Genomic DNA, 15,624 nt, shown 5'->3' with positions numbered 1-15,624 from the left:
ATGATATGTTTCACCTGGTGGCGTTAGCACTTGTTTTCCAGTAGGTTGTCAATATTAGATAGGTAATGGTTAGTTGTCATCTCCACTGGATTCCAGCAGGCATCCCACTCATTCTTGAAGGTAGCGTAATCCCCATGGATAGTGTTACTCATTCCAGTGAGTGTAATGCCACATTTTTGCTATCTATTCCTGTTTGCTGGAGATCGTGGTTTATTTCCACATTGGCGCAATTCGGGAGAGGGCCGCCATGTTTAGGACCATATATGATTTCCTCTGTGGTTTAGTCAGGAGTGTGTCCAGCATGTCACTCGGGCCCAGCATAGTTTCACTATATTCTCTCTGTATTTGGGGATCAAAGATGGCTTTCGTTTCTTTGTTGACCACTTCCCAGAATGGTTTTAGGATGGGGCAGGACCACCAGAAATGGAACCACGTGTCTACTTCTTTGCAGCCCCACCAACACATCTGTGATACTGAGGGGTATATTTAATGTAGCTTCTCTGGTGTTGGGTGCCACTGCACCAGTATCCTAGTCCACATTTCCCTGATCTGCACCCCTCTCATCAATTTGGGGATTTGCTGCTGCACTTCCCACCACTGTTCTTCGGTGATCGGGAGTGGCATTGTGTCTGCCCATTGTTTCATATAGGGCCACTGGACCTGTGCCTCTGCCATGGTGAATCATTTGTACATTTTACTAATCATTTATCTATCACTGGAATTTGTTAGCAAGTAACTTTATAGCAGAGTGAATTCTCTGGTGGTGGATTGTTTCATATCTTGAGAAGAGAACCAGTGCTGCAGTTGAGCATAGTGGTACCTAGCCTCCTCCTGCAAACCCATGGTTTGTGGGCAGAGCTGGGATGACTTCACCTCCTATCCCTCCATCATGTCCCTTGCGCAAATGCTGCCCGCCTCTTCCCACCCGGCATATGCTCCTTACTCTAGCCCTGGGGTAAACTGTGGGTTGCGGATAGTGAACGGAATTGGGTAGGACATGATCTTTGCTTGTTAACCAGAGCATCCCATGTATTCCCCCACGAGGGCTGTAATTCGGCTTCTGTACATGGGGGGGGGGGGGGGGGGGAGCTGTCCGCTCTTGGGCACCACAGGACCTTGTCCAGGGGCCTTTCTCACCACTGCCTTATCCATCTTTTGCCAGATGCTGTTGGGATTCCCATTGAACCAGTCTCGTATGGCCCTCAGTTGAGCTGCTCGGTAGTACATTTGAAAGTTCGGAACTCCCATGCCCCTGTGGGAGTGACCATGACCCTCCAGGCCACCCTTGGTCTTTTCCCTTGCCAGGTGTAGTTACGTACTAGGGTTTTGAAGAATTTTTGGGGGAAAGTAATATAGCGCTCTGGGGACAATTATCATTTTAATGACATTGATGCGGCCCATTCGTTATATGTTCAGCAGCCTCCTCTCTCCCAGCCAGGCCTTGATAGTTTCCAACAGGTGGGGATAGTTTGCTTGGTACATATCCTCTAGTGTACTGGTTATGGTCATCCCCAGGTATCGAAAGGATCCTTGTGCTCGTGCGACTTGCCCTGCATCTGATGTTTCTGAGGGCGTGCCTTCTTGTAGCACTATTAGTTCAAATTTTTGGTTGTTGGTCTTCAGGCCTGCCACTCTGCCAAATTCCCCTAGGAGCGCTATTAACCTCAGGAGGGAAGTGTCCATGTCTGTTAGCACGACCAGGAGGTCGTCGGCAAAGGCCATCGCCTTATGGTCTTCCCCACCGAATGTAATCCCTTTTTATTCCCCTCTACTGCCTAATTCTAGCTAGGAAGGGTTCGAGAAAGATTGCGTACAGGACTGGTGACATGGGGCAGCCCTGCTTAGTACCCCGAGTGACCCTTATCGCCTGGGAGACATGCCCATTGATTGCTAGCCTGATAAGTGATGCTCCACAGTTGGCTTTGACCAGGTGGAGACAGCCCGGGCCAAACCACATAACCTCCATGGTAGCAAACAAGAATGACCATTCGACTCGGTCAAATGCCTTCTCTGCATCTAGCGCTAACACCCCTCAGGACTGCCCTGTTTGACTTCTCTATCAGGTGGGATATTCGCCTAATGTTGTGAAACGTTTGTCTCCCGTTGGCAAAGCCTGCTTGATCCGGGTCGGGGATTACTTTATCGATTCTAGATGTTAGAATTTGTTTTGGCATCGAGGTTTATTAGGGCAGTAGGGCTGTAGGGGCTACAGAGGGTTTGTTTCTTGTTTGGCTTGGGGAAGAGGATTACCTTGGCCTCCTCCATGGACTGGGAGATGCGGCCCATACCGGAGAAGGAGTTGAATAGGGATGTCATTAATGGGACTAATGTGGTTTAGAATGCTTTATAGAATGTGGCAGGGTTCCCGTCCAGGTCTGGGGCTTTATTTGGTTGTAGCGATTGGATCGCCACGCGCACCTCATCTTCAGTAATCGTCCCTTCTAAAGCATCACACTGGCTCTGTTCTAATCTTTTTAGCTGGCAAGACTTTAAGAAGGCCTTTTGGAGCTCACTGTCCAGTGCCTCCATAGAGTAGAGGCTCATATAGAACTCTGTGACCGCCTTCAGGATCTCTTCTGTATGTGTGGTTTCCTGCCCCCCCCGCTCCCCACTATCTGAATGCAGCGTATTGTACCTGCCGCCTCATCTACTTAACCTACCTGGTTAAGAGCCGGCCTGTCTTGTTTGCATGGAGGTAATACTTCTGCCTCAAGAATAGGAGTGATTTTACTGCTTGTTTAGCTAGAAGGATATTGATTTGCCCTTTTGATATGCCTATAATCCCTCCTGATTATTACCCCCCCCCCCCCGTATCGGTCTCCATTACCCCTTTTAAGTGCTGTTCTAGATCCACCTGCAGGGCCTTCTCCTGTTTGGCTCGAGATGCCTGCTTTGCTATGAGCACCCCCGCATGGTTGCCTTAAAGGTGTCACATACTACATGTTCATTATTTTACCGAAAAGAAGTTGCGGATGGGCTCGCGTTGTTGCAAATTACTGCGTCTCTCAGCAGATGGCTGCGAAACCGCCACTTCCAGAGCCCCAACCCCCTCCCATCTTCCCATTGGATTTCTAGCTGCAGGGGAGTGTGGTCGGACAGGGCTATGGGTTCCCTTTCTATGATCTGTACTTGGCCAAGCAGTGTCACCGAAACCCATATCTAATCAATTCTTGAGAATGATCGGTGCACATGTGAGTAGTAAGTATACTGTTAGCGAGAATTCTCATTTATGGCTAATTTCCCTCACCTAGTGAGTCCCTCAGCAGCTTTGCTGGATTTCTGGGGTTTATTTTTTTCCACCTGGTAAGAGTGAGCCTTACATGTGTTTTGCCATTTGTATTTCTACTGTTGTGTGATCTTGGGCTCTGGCGCTACACCACTCAATGAGCCCCACTTTTTGTGTGCTACACAGCACCTTCAGTGCAGTAACACCAGGTTGTCTTTCAGACTTCCCACTGACTCCATTTCTCTGGGGCTGACTACTGTCACCAAGAAACAGGTAAAGTTGCCATTTACTTATAGTCATTTAAACTACAGACCAAGTACACCCCATCTTACATGGAGTATTGGAAAGGGTTAGTTCCTATCCCTTTTTGTCTGTGCCTCTCTGAGCGTCATTTTGCTCTCTTAACACTAAGACTTGGCTAGTGGCAGTGGTATCTACCCTAACGTTTCTACCGCGATTATACTATATAAACGTGGTACTGTTTTAGGCTATTATATTAGCCTCGAACTTAAACCCGCTTGACCAAATTTTTATTTTGGCTCTGGTTGGGTTTTTTCGCCATTCTTTTTGTCCTTCTTGTGTTTTACTTTGCGCAGCAAACCAGGTTTGCCTCCTTTGTTCGCCGACCTTTGGCGGGCTTCTGTCCAGAAGCCCTTATTTGGCAGAGGGGTGTCTAGGTGGGCTGAATGTGAGGGAGGGGTTTAGTCACCTCCTGCACAGGGTCTCATTGGAGACCTGAATCGCACTTTGTATCGATTGGCTGAGGTGGTTGTCCGGGCCGGACAACCCCCCTGCTGAGTGATGGACAGCCAGGCTGTGTGAATGGGGGATTTTGGCATAAAAGGCAGGACTCTTGGGCTGGAAGTCAGTCGCCACTGGAACTGCAAAGAACCGAAGAGAAGCGGAGAAGAAGGCTGCTGCAACTCCCGAGTCCCGGTGAAGCCCTGCTTCAGTCCTGAGCTATCTACCATTCAACGACAAGAAAAGATCCAGTCTGGAGTCGTCTTCCCTTGAGCCTGGTGGCATCAACCAGCTCACCTTCCACAGGCAGAGGATCCTCTTCTTGGTCGAAATCGCTGCACACAACTGTAGTGGTCCGGATAGACATCTGAAGAGCCTCTCCTGTTTTAAAGGAGCGCACCTTTTATTCACTGTTTCTTTGCTGCTGCTGGCTTCATCCCTGGGTAGTGCAGATCGCTCCGACGTCCTCCTTCTTGTCCCCACGACTGAAGCTTCAGTAACCGCGAGTCTGCAGGAACTACCAGGAACAATTGCCGTGGCACCAGCTCTTCATACGAATAAGGTACTGTGTCTGACTTCGAGGAACTAGGGTGAACGCCTTTTCTCCTCACCAAATGCTTGTCCTTCCCTCTTATAACTTTTGCTTCCCTCTTGACAACATCTAAGTACTCCTGGCAATCTCGAATCGTGAACTGTTCTAACATTGTGATCTTCAACAAGAGGACCCCTGTCCTGTGACACTGGCGCAGGCCTATTGACTTTTATCTACGTTTTAGAAAGTGTCTCTTGATTCTATCTGCCTTGACAAAAGTAGTCACTATGATTTTCGTCCCCCAACTCTTGTGTTAGTTCATGTGCTAAGTGTGTTTGACTACGGTAACATTTCATCTCGCGGGTACGCTTCTCTTTCGCAAGACCGAACTGTCATTACTGTCAAAAAGTGATCGCGTAGCAAACCCCTGGTAACGTCTTTGTTTCACAACACCGGTCTGTCAAATCCAAAGGTACTTACCTTGAATTGTTCTGCACAAGGGGAATAAATGTACTTTTACTTTTTTAATCAAAAACCTTGAGTCAGTGTTCGCTTGAGTCCTTCGTGTAATCTCTAGTACTGCTCATTTGCTCTTGAGATAAGTCTGGCTGCTCCGCTACTGCTACCACTTGTACAGGCTTGTATCAAAGGTGAAATTGTACTACCACCTGTAGTCTTAATCTTGTGTAGTGGTCCCTAAGGGCACTGGCCAGGATTCTGCCTAACATATACCCCTTGGAGTCCCCTTTTGGTTCATGCCATGTATCCGCTAATGCCATTCTGTTTATGCTAGCCTGTAGTTTATTGGATGGAAATAACAAGGGGGGGTCCTGGGAGACTCTGCCAGACATTAGTCCTGGTTACAAGAGTCTTTAGCTCACTATCTTTCACAGAGGAGAAATATCCCAAACATATCAGTCTTTTTCCTGCCCTGGGGCAGTCCAGCACCGAAATGCTAGGCAATTCTTCTCTGAACAAGAGTACCAACAGCAACCCCAGATACGTGTTTCGGTCTGGTTGAACCTCATCAGTAGGGTGTAGCTGTGCCTCACTCTTCAGGACCAATGTCTGGCAGAGAATCTCCCAGGACTCCCCTTGTTATTCGTTTACTAGATGGGCCTTTAGATGGGGGGGTTCCTCTCCGCGTTTCTCTCCGTGGATGGGCGCCACGCCAAGTTAAAATCCCCTGTCCGTTTTAGCTGGCCTGTTGTTAACTGGTATAGCTTCTCCAAAACCCCCTGCAAGTATCCGTCATGCCCTGAGTTGGGGGCATACACCGTGGCGATTGTGAGAGGTCCCCCCCCATTGTAGATTGTAGCTGGGCGAAGAGGAATCTACCGTCCTTGTCGGCTTTTGTGCCTATTATTTCGACGTCAGGTAGGTGTCTAAATGCTATGAGGACCCCTCTAGCTTTGCTCTTGGCGTTGGCCTGCCGAACCTGGGGGTATCCTCTCAACTTCATTCTGTGTCTTGTCTTGCTTACGGATATGGGTCTCCTGGAGCGTCACAATGTCTGGCTTGGTATCCTGGAGGAGGTTCTCCAGTTTCCGTCTCTTAGCCGGTGTGTTTAGTCCTCTAACATTGAGTGTTAGTATTTGGATCCCTTTTCTGCTACCCATACCCCATTATGCCCTGATAGTAACCACGTCGAAGCGATCCCCCTCGATTATTTAAAAAAAAAAATTCACCCCTACCACACCTTCCCTCTCGCCCCCTCTGGCTGCACTCGCCGTAACGTCGTCCTAGGTTGCCAGATCTCGTTCCCATCCCGGAGAATAACTGTGCGGGGAGAGCCATTTGCCTGTTTTCCAAAATCAGTCAAGCCCCCCCCCCCTAACCACCATCTCCATTCCCCTTGTAACCCCACCAGGCCTTAACCCTTGTCTTGTGATCCCCGCCGCTGTTAAGTGGACGGCCTGTTCAGCCTGGGGCTTCGGTTGCTGGGCCCCGCAATTTTTTGCATCTCGTCTTTGACCGCTCTACTCTTCTCCACTCCCGTGGCTTCTCTTGGTGGCCTTCATGGTCTGCCCTCCTATGTCCTCCCCCTGCATTCCCTTCTTCAATATTCAGGATCTTGAGTCCCTCATCCAATGTAGTGATGCAGTGTTGGCGCCCTTCCCACTTGAAGACCATTCCAAAGAGGAATGTCCGCCTGGATCTTATTTGGGCTTCGGTAAGGGCATTGGTCACAGGGCCCATTTGCCTCCTCTTTGTTAATATGGATTCTATCACGGTGCTGTTCACCTTTATCAGGGTTGCTCTCCTTGCCGCTTGGAGGATCAATTTGTTTTGGTCGTATCGCTGTAAAGCCATCACCACTTCTCTTGGCCTGGCCCTGGGTTCTTCTCGCTGCGGACCCACGCGGAATTCTATCTGAGTATTTCTTCCACAGCCTCTGTCCAGCACATTTTTTGAACATGTCCTGCATTGTTTCCCCGGGGTTGGCATTGCTCACACTTTCTGGCAGCCCCTTCACCCTGATGTTGGACCTTCCCGAGCGGTTCTGAGTCCTTGGCTTGGAGCTCCATGTTGTGTGTCGCTACCGCCTGCTGCTTCACTAATACATCTATCTTCCAGGTGTCTTCAGTGAGTTCTTGAATGGCGTTTTCATTTGTATTAATTCAACTGTCGCCTTTGATTTCCTTCAGGGATTGTGCAAGTTCTGTGCGTATTAGGCTTAATTGTGTCTGAAGGGTAGCCGTCATTTGGTCACTGAATGCCTTAAAGCACTGTTGCAGCACCTTGCTCGTGACCTCTTGCCCCTGTGGCAGCGTTGGGGGTTCCTCCGACCCCTGTCACTGCTGGATCCTCTTCCTCTGGGGCTTCCCCCTCATTTCTCCATAGCTTTTGGAGGGTCCCTTCCTGTTTTCTTGAGATCTTGGCCCCTGGGGGGCCCTTTGTGGCCTCCTTGGGCTTGTTGTGCGACATTGCCTGCACCTTACTTTATGGGCTTCTCCCCTGGCCTCTGAGGTTCCTCTTGACCCTGGAGTATTGGCCAGTTGTTCTGTAGGAAGGTGATGCTCCTCTCTTCTCCCCCCTCCCGTGCGCAGTGGGGGTCTAGCTCCCCTTTAGAGCCTGGGTTGGTTGCCCCCTGGGGGCCGTGGGGCTAGTACGCTCAAAGGTGAAATTGGTCAAGGTTGCTGTGTCACACTGGCTGGCCCGGAGCCCAGGAGCTTCTTGAATTTCTTCCTGGGGTCCCCCTATGCTCCCACCGCTCATGAGCCTCTAAGTACGCTCTTGCTCCCCTGGAGGTTCCTTCTTGGTTAATCCTACATGGCAGGGTTTGTTCTCATAAGGGTGGGCGGTGGAGCGGAGCAGCACTCTCCTTTTGGAGTCAAATGCTGGGGGTTCGAAGCACGTGCTGACCCCTTTCCTCTCCTTCCCCCACGTTCCTTCCCTGGCCGTTAGCCAGGGGGATGCTGCACAAGACTTTGTAATGTCGTCCTTCTATCGCTGCAGTTTCCTCTGATGTTGCTGAATGGTATGGGTTTGGGCCTTTGCCTGGGACAGGGTATGCTGCGGGTCTCCTTCCAAGTGTAGGTTATGGTGCGTTGGGCCAGATGCTTTCATAAACCTCCATATCTGTTGTTTGGGAGGGGAGTGTCTTGCGTGCGCCCGCTTTGTGGCTGCCAACTCCCTTAATTATGCCTGCTTACCCTCCACCAGCTGGGGCACATTCCAGCTCATGGGGGCCCTGCGCTGCATGGAGCCAGGCTTGCTGTATGGGGCCTAGTTGGGAGCAGGATTTCAGGGGAATACTAACCACTCCCTCTCATTACTTTTGTAGCTAGGTGTCTGGGCTGCGCTGGCTCTGCTGCATTGCCATGCTGCAGTGCTTGCGCCAGCGCTCCCCGACGGGCACACCGGTCCGGCAGCCTTGTCTCCCCCAGGTCGGCCGCCGGGGATCCACGGTGGTTCGCTCACACTCCCCAGTCTCGCCTATGTTGCAGAGGCTGAATGGGCACCCTGTCTCTTCTGCACCAACCGCAGGGGTTCTCTCTGATCTCCTCCGGCCCGGCTGCCATTCCCCACACAGGCATCGCTGCTAGCACTCTCAGGTCCGCTCACTCTGCCCCTCTCTGCCTTCAAACGCTCCAGTTGGAGTTTTCTTGGGGACCAATCGGTTCCCGGGTCGTCCCCTTTGCTTTTGCGGCCCTGGAGTCTTGTTTTTAATGCTGCTTTTTTGCACCTTTTTTGGGTCGCCGGGGAGGAGCACACTCCTTACGGTGGAGTGGTCACTGTGGCCATCTTGGAATATTCTTATGAAGCTTTTTTAAAGCCTTCGTCTGCCCTCTCTTGAGTAATCTTTCTTCTTCCACACTTCCCAATCCGGTTTTCGCCCAAGACGTGGCACAGAGCGGGTGCTGGTCTCCAACGTTGACAATGTGGTTTGGCTGCACGACTCGGGCGGCGTCGGTGCTTTATTGCTTGACATATCTGCCGCCTTTGATACCAATGACCATGCCGTCTTGCTCGTCCAGGCACTCTGACCATGCCGCCTTGCTCGTGCAGGCCGGCCTTTATGGTGCCGTTCTTTCCTGGTTTTGTTTGTTTCTCTATGAACGAACAGTCAATTTCCTTTCCCCCCCTTTTCACACTGTGTAGTCTGCCTTGAGATGTGGAGTCCCTCAGGTTTCCTCCATCTTCGAGGTTTTGTTTAACATGTACATGCAACCTCTTACCAATCTTATCTGCTCTCTTGGCTTCCAGTGTTATTCTTAACAGATGACACAGATCCTGGTTTGGTTAGATCTCTCTCTTGTCCAGACAGCGACCAGATTAAGGGCCTGTCTCGAAGCTTTGGGTGCATGGATGTTTAATAGGTGGTTCAAGTAGAACGGGGAAAAAAATGAAGCTTTTGGTGGTGGGCCCTCCTTCCTTTGCTGCCTCCTGTCTGTACATTCCTGCTCGACCACTCCGCTTGGTAATGCCTGATGTTAAATACTGACAAAACTGCCTTGTACATACAAATCCATTATACATCCATATAAAAGTGCTGTGTGAAAAATGCATCATAAAGTGAAAGCAGAACCATATTACTTCACCAAGGCAAATTGTAACTATTGGAAATGCCAGATGAAAGTGCAGAGTATAATGGATTCAAAAAGTGCTAGTTGCGCTTCAGAAAATTGTTGTGTTTGAGTTCCTTCCACTCTAATTGCAATTTTAGGCAGTGTGAGTTGCAGAAAATTGTTGTGTTTGAGTTCCTTCCACTCTAATTGCAATTTTAGGCAGTGTGAGTTGCTTTTTCATGTTATTTTAACTCGCTGTCTTATAAATCCATATTTCGAGTGACATTTTTTACTTGGAAATGTTCTTTCTGAGATCTTTAGTTGTCTATAGTATTGTTATATTTTTAGTTATAATTTACCCATACTTGTTCACACTATTGAACCATTATGCAAAGCAAATCATTTATAGATCGATAATTGTCACAAACCTCTGGCACTGTGCATCGGCGTGCCCCTGCTGAAGGTGTGAAGTTGTGATATCTGTTGAGCCCTTACAGGAAATATTGTGACAAAGATTGTGAACATTTACAATAATAAAGTTTACTTTTTCTGTTATCCAATTCTTGCAGCTTTTCATTTGCATTTATGAAAACTGTTTTTCCACAAATGTTTCACTTCAGCTTTTTTTTCTTCCAATCCCCCCAGGTAAAGCAGGTTCACTCCATATGGCTCCACCAATTCAATCTTTCGTTTACACATGTATTTGTATTACTTGTTGCTTTACAGTGCAAGCACTTGTAATAATAAAAACGTACATTACCCAATTGTCTTTATTTCTTTAAGCTAATGTGTTATTCGTTTTTAACCCCTTAATTGCCAATGTTGCACCCCACCCCCTCGTGCCAAGTCCATTTGGGTGTTTTCGGTATGTTGCCATTCAATCCCGTGTAACCTTTTTTTACATGTGATATCTCGTCCAAATTTGGCCCCCTTTCTTCCCACATGTAGGTGGTCATAACGCCACCAAGGAATCCTAGTTTGCTGTATTGGGGTTAGAGAAAATAACCAGAAGGGGAGCACATTTTGGGTTTTTTCAAAAAATGCCAATAAAATGATGTACAGAGAAGCATGTGGTTGTTTCCTTTTGTAAGAGCTAGGAACAAATGGTTTGCTGTGCTGAATTTGCCATTTCCAAGGCTTTCAAGAACAGGAAGAGTGGAAAACAAAAAACATTTTTATAAGGTTACCGTCAATTTTGTGAGAGCTAGGCAATTTTTACCCCTTTTTCCCTGTAGTCCATGGGTTGGACGGAATGGAAGAGGAGGGTAGGAAAGCTGAATGGGAAGACAAAGGCATACATTTCTGAAAAGTAGACAAAATTCCAAGTTTATGAAAGGGTGATTTGCGCAGGTCAGGCAACATCTATGTAGGGAAAATGCCCATAGTTTGGGGGAAAAATCGGAAAAATGACAGATAAAGGTATGTGCTGGACATGGTTGGACCTGCAAGGTAATGGCTTCTGTGAATATTGAGCAAAGCAATGCCCCGCTACATTCCCCTGACTTTCCATTTAGGAAATCACACGTTTTTTGTATTGTTTCACAAAACAAGCAATACTACAAGCTAAAACCTGAGCCATGGTACACCAGATTTTTATGCTGACGGCCTAAACGGACATACTTAGCATGTGTAAATAAGGAAAATAAATGTGAGTAATGGCAAGCATACCATTTTTGAAAGAGCACAGACAGAAGGGTTGGTGACTTATGCAGGTTACAAAAGCATACAGTGCCTAAATCAGCGACTACATGAAGTTCACATTTGGTAAATGAAAGGGTTGTGTAACAAAGTGCAGTAAAATGTTATGAAAACCATGAGAAAACAAATGTCCTACCTTCCCACATTTCCCACACGTGTCCCAACAAAACCTCACATGTGGGGGTGCACCTACCTGGGCGCAAAGGGAAAAGGCTAAACCACTGGTAACCCCAAGTGTTTCAGCAGAGGAGATTTTACGGGAATTTCCTCTTGTGGACAACCTACAGGGCTTGGGGTGTCGCAGCCACCAAGGAAAACAGGTAACCCAATGCATTTCCAAAAAGAAGGCACGTCTGGCAATTCACACAGCGGCTTGACTTGTATGAATCGCCCCAGAATGTATTTACCCACAAGCACTGGCAAAGTCCAAAATTTAGTGGGGGGGGGGGGACTCAATTTTCAGACATTTCCCACCTCCAATCCACCAAAACACACTGCCAACAACACATGTTATCTTCCCGTGTTCCCACAGGTGTCCTGACGAAAACTGTACCTCATGTGTGGGTGCACTTACCTGGGTGCAAAGGGAAAAGGCTAAACCACTGGTAACCCAAGTGTTTCAGGAGAGCAGACTCCTGTTGGAACCCACAAGGGTCTGACTTGTGCAAATTTCCCTAGAACTTCTTACCCAAAAGCCTGGCAAAGTCTGAAATTTAGGGGGGGAAAAAACACAATTTTAAGACATTTACAACCTGGAAACTACTGAAACATACTGTCAACAACACATGTCCTAGCTTCCCACAGGTGTCTGGATGAAAACAGTACCTCGTGTGGGTGGACCTACCTGGGTGAAAAAGAAAGTGTCGACCGTCCCCTAGTCCAACGGCAGTCCCAAGGAGCCCCATCATGGTCCCCATCCGTTCCCTGAGGGGAAATTCTGTAATGCTGCCTAGCCAGAGCTCCAGGATGGTCGGGGGTGAAGTCCCTGGCCTTGGAAGACTCTACCATGTGGGTCCACCATCCCCAAGCGCAGCGGCACTCCCAGGGAGCCCCGGCAGGGTCCCCGACCTTTCCTGGAGGGAGAAGCTGTAAAACAGGCCAGCCAGAGCTCCAGGATAGTTGGGGAAGGGGAATAATGTTCCTGGCCTTGGGCAGCTGTCTCCCATATGGATCGACCACCTCCCAAGTGCAGCGGCTGTCCCAGGGACCCCTGACAAGGTCCCCTTCCCTGTGAGAGTGTGACCTTTCCAGGGCTTCCTGGAACCGCTGCTGGGTTGCGGGGCGGTCAACCCAAATGGGAGACAGCCACCCAAAGCCAGGGTTATCACCGCAGACTATCCTGGATCTCTGGCTGGGCTGCGTTACATCTTTTCCCTCCGAGGAAGAATGGGGACGCTGCCGGGGCTCACAGGAACTGCCACTGGACTTGGGGACATCACCTCCAACCATCTTGGAGCTCTGGCTGGCCTCTGTTACAACTTTTCCCCACCAGGGAGCCCCAGCAGTGTGCCAATACCTCCACGGAGGGAAAAGCATGCAGCCCAGCCAAAACTCCAGGACGGCTGGAGGTGATGTCCCCGGCCTTCGGCATCTGTCTCCACTGTGAGTCCACCATCCAAGTGTAGTGGCAGCCACAGGGGGCTCGGCAGGGTCCCCTTCACAGAGAGAAATTGTATAATGCAGGCCAGCTCAGAGTGTCATGATCTCTGCTTCCAAAAGATCAGGACTTGCCCGACTCCCTTGGAAGCAGACCCATAACCTCGGTTCCGAGTGCCAGCCAGTCCCAATTGGGACCTTTTGGACCCTGTCCTGGTGCCAGTGGCACCAGGCTCATAAAGATGCCCAGTCCCAGCGCTGGAAGCGCCGGGCTCATAATGCTTGGGTGGACTTACCTGCAGCAAACCATGCTGCTTACTTACCTGCCAGTTGAACCCCTGATCCTCTTCTGTTTGGGACTACTTTTCCTGTTGGGTGGGGCAGGAGCCACTCCCTAGGTTCAGAACACTGGAACTCTTCTGGAAAGCAGGAACTCTTTTCTTACCTAGGCGTGGCTGTGGAAGGAGACACCTAAGCACTACAGGAGGCTATTTAAACCACACCCGATGGATGAATCTTGCTTTGCGTTATTCTGCATTCTCTGCAGCAGAACGCTCATCGTGTCTTCTGCTTCTGATCCTGGGCCTAAGGGAACAAAGGCTTACCATCCTGGAATCCAGTCTTCAGCAGCACCTGCAAAGACAAAGAAAGAACAGGTTAGCACTACGGTCTTCAGTGGCAGCGCATCTCTTACCTGGTCCATCGGCTGTCACCAACGCCTCGCGCTGCATTCCGGCATCTGAAAGACAAAAGCTTATCAGCTCTTTGCACGCTCCAGAGGCCTTCGGCGCTGCATCCCGCATCTGAAAGACAAAAGAAGGTGCGTTTAAAGACATTGGGCAACTTTATTACTCACGTGCCATTACTCCTTCCCACGCCGAATCCAGTGGGTATTCCAGCACCCTTCAGCTTCTCTAAAGCTCCGAACTTGTACCTGCAAGATAAAAGGGACAGTTCGTGCGCATCATGAAGCAGGCTACAAGCGCTTACTTTCGTGCTTCCAGGCGCTTCTATTCCTCACGCGGGTTCGATCCTCAACTCTCATCAGCCCGCCATCCGCCATCGCCGGAACCCTGCAAAACAAGAGATATCATTTACAAAAGACTTTTAAGACATTTGAAGTGCCCAGAACTTACCGTTCGTGCAGTTAACGACGGACAGCAGTCCTCTGAGGTCAAGAGGCCTGCACCCTTATCCAGTGAAGAAACTGGTTACGGCACCCTGCCCCGAGGCAGATGGAGAGCTTGGCGTTCACTTACCTAAGGTGAGGGTGTTAACCTTTGGGGTTCTACAGGAGAAGAGAAAGGGAAGAGGAGAGAGACACCCAATAACCCCAGTTCATTAATCCCATATTTTCTATCTGCAGACATCTTACTCTTCGAGTCAGACATACAGTGCACAGAGGTCCAGCCCAAAGAGCCAACCGTGTGTTACACATTACCTTTGAAGATACAGCATTCACCCAGTCAAGACCGGCGCCTCTGCGGGAATCAGGTGAGCGTTACACAGAGCTCCAGGATGGTCAGGGGTGCTGCCTTAGCTTTGGGCAGCTGTCCCTCATGTGGTTTGACCGTGTACAAACCCAGCAGCGGTTCCAGGGAGCCTCGGCAGGGTCTGCGTCATTCCCAGAGGGGGAAACTGTAACACAACCCAGCCAAATCTCCAGCACAGTTGGGGGTGCTGTCCCTGGCCATTAATTTCCCATGTGGGTCTTGTCCCAGGGAGCCCTAGCAGGATCCCTGTCCTTTCCCGGAGGGAGAAGCTGTAATGTAGGCCAGCCAGAGCTCCAGGAAGGTGGGGGTGATGGCCCTGGCCTTGTTTGGCTGTCTCCCATGTGGGTCGACCGTCCCCAAGTCCAGCTGCATTTAAGGGGAGCCCCGGCAGGGTCTCCATTCCTCCCTGGAGGCGAAATCTGTAACGCGGCACAGCCGGAGGTGCAGCCTGGGCTTGTGGACAGTCATGGGAGACAGCCGCTCCCAGGGAAACGCTGCCAATGTTTTTGCTGGAATGTGGGGGAAGTTTGTGGCCTGACCCTGCATTTGTGTCCCAGCCCACCAAAATACCTCCCCAGACTGCCCAATCCCGTCGAATAAAAAAACTACTCGCCTAACATTGCAGCTCCATCCGTAAAGCTACCTGTAAACAAAACAAAAAACATTCATTACCTATGGTTAGCCCTCAAAAACAAATCATAACTATGACACTCCGATCACCCTTTCAAGCCATCCCTGGTGGTCTGGTGACCCTCACACCCCAGTAAAAACACGTTTAACAGTATAATTATAGGTTTATGGCTTTTGGTCGACCAACACCTCCCACCCACGAAACTGGTTGAAAATCCCTCTCCTCAATTCCTTTAAATGTTTTAATGTTTTTATACCACCAAAGGAAGATGGTGGGTTGGGGTCAGGCCATATTGGATTGTGTATGGGGTGGGGAGGTGGGTGGTGGAGGGGTGACATACCCCAAAATATGACATTAAAAATGTTTTGGTTAAAAAACATTTGGAAAAGATGCAACTAGTTCAGGTTCAATTTGAACACATAGATCCATAATTATGGCAACTGCTAAGATATCTCACACTTTGGTCCAAATATGATAAATATGTAAGAACCATGAACTGATAACTTGAGTAATAAAATACATGAAAATAAGGCAATAGAGGACCGCTAATTCCTTTCATCCCACCTCACCGCTACCTACTTGTAAATATGTATATTTGTAAATCCGTAAACTTTTGCCTTTTCATGACTGCTTCAATTATCTATTATCCATTGTATTTACTGCATTGCATCCATAAAACCTTTGTAATTACTGTA

This window comes from Ambystoma mexicanum, chromosome 10 (genome assembly GCF_040938575.1).
Source record: "Ambystoma mexicanum isolate Mex_15411 chromosome 10, UKY_AmexF1_1, whole genome shotgun sequence".
NCBI classification, from domain to species: Eukaryota; Metazoa; Chordata; class Amphibia; order Caudata; family Ambystomatidae; genus Ambystoma; species Ambystoma mexicanum.
Note: the sequence above shows the minus strand (reverse complement) of the source record.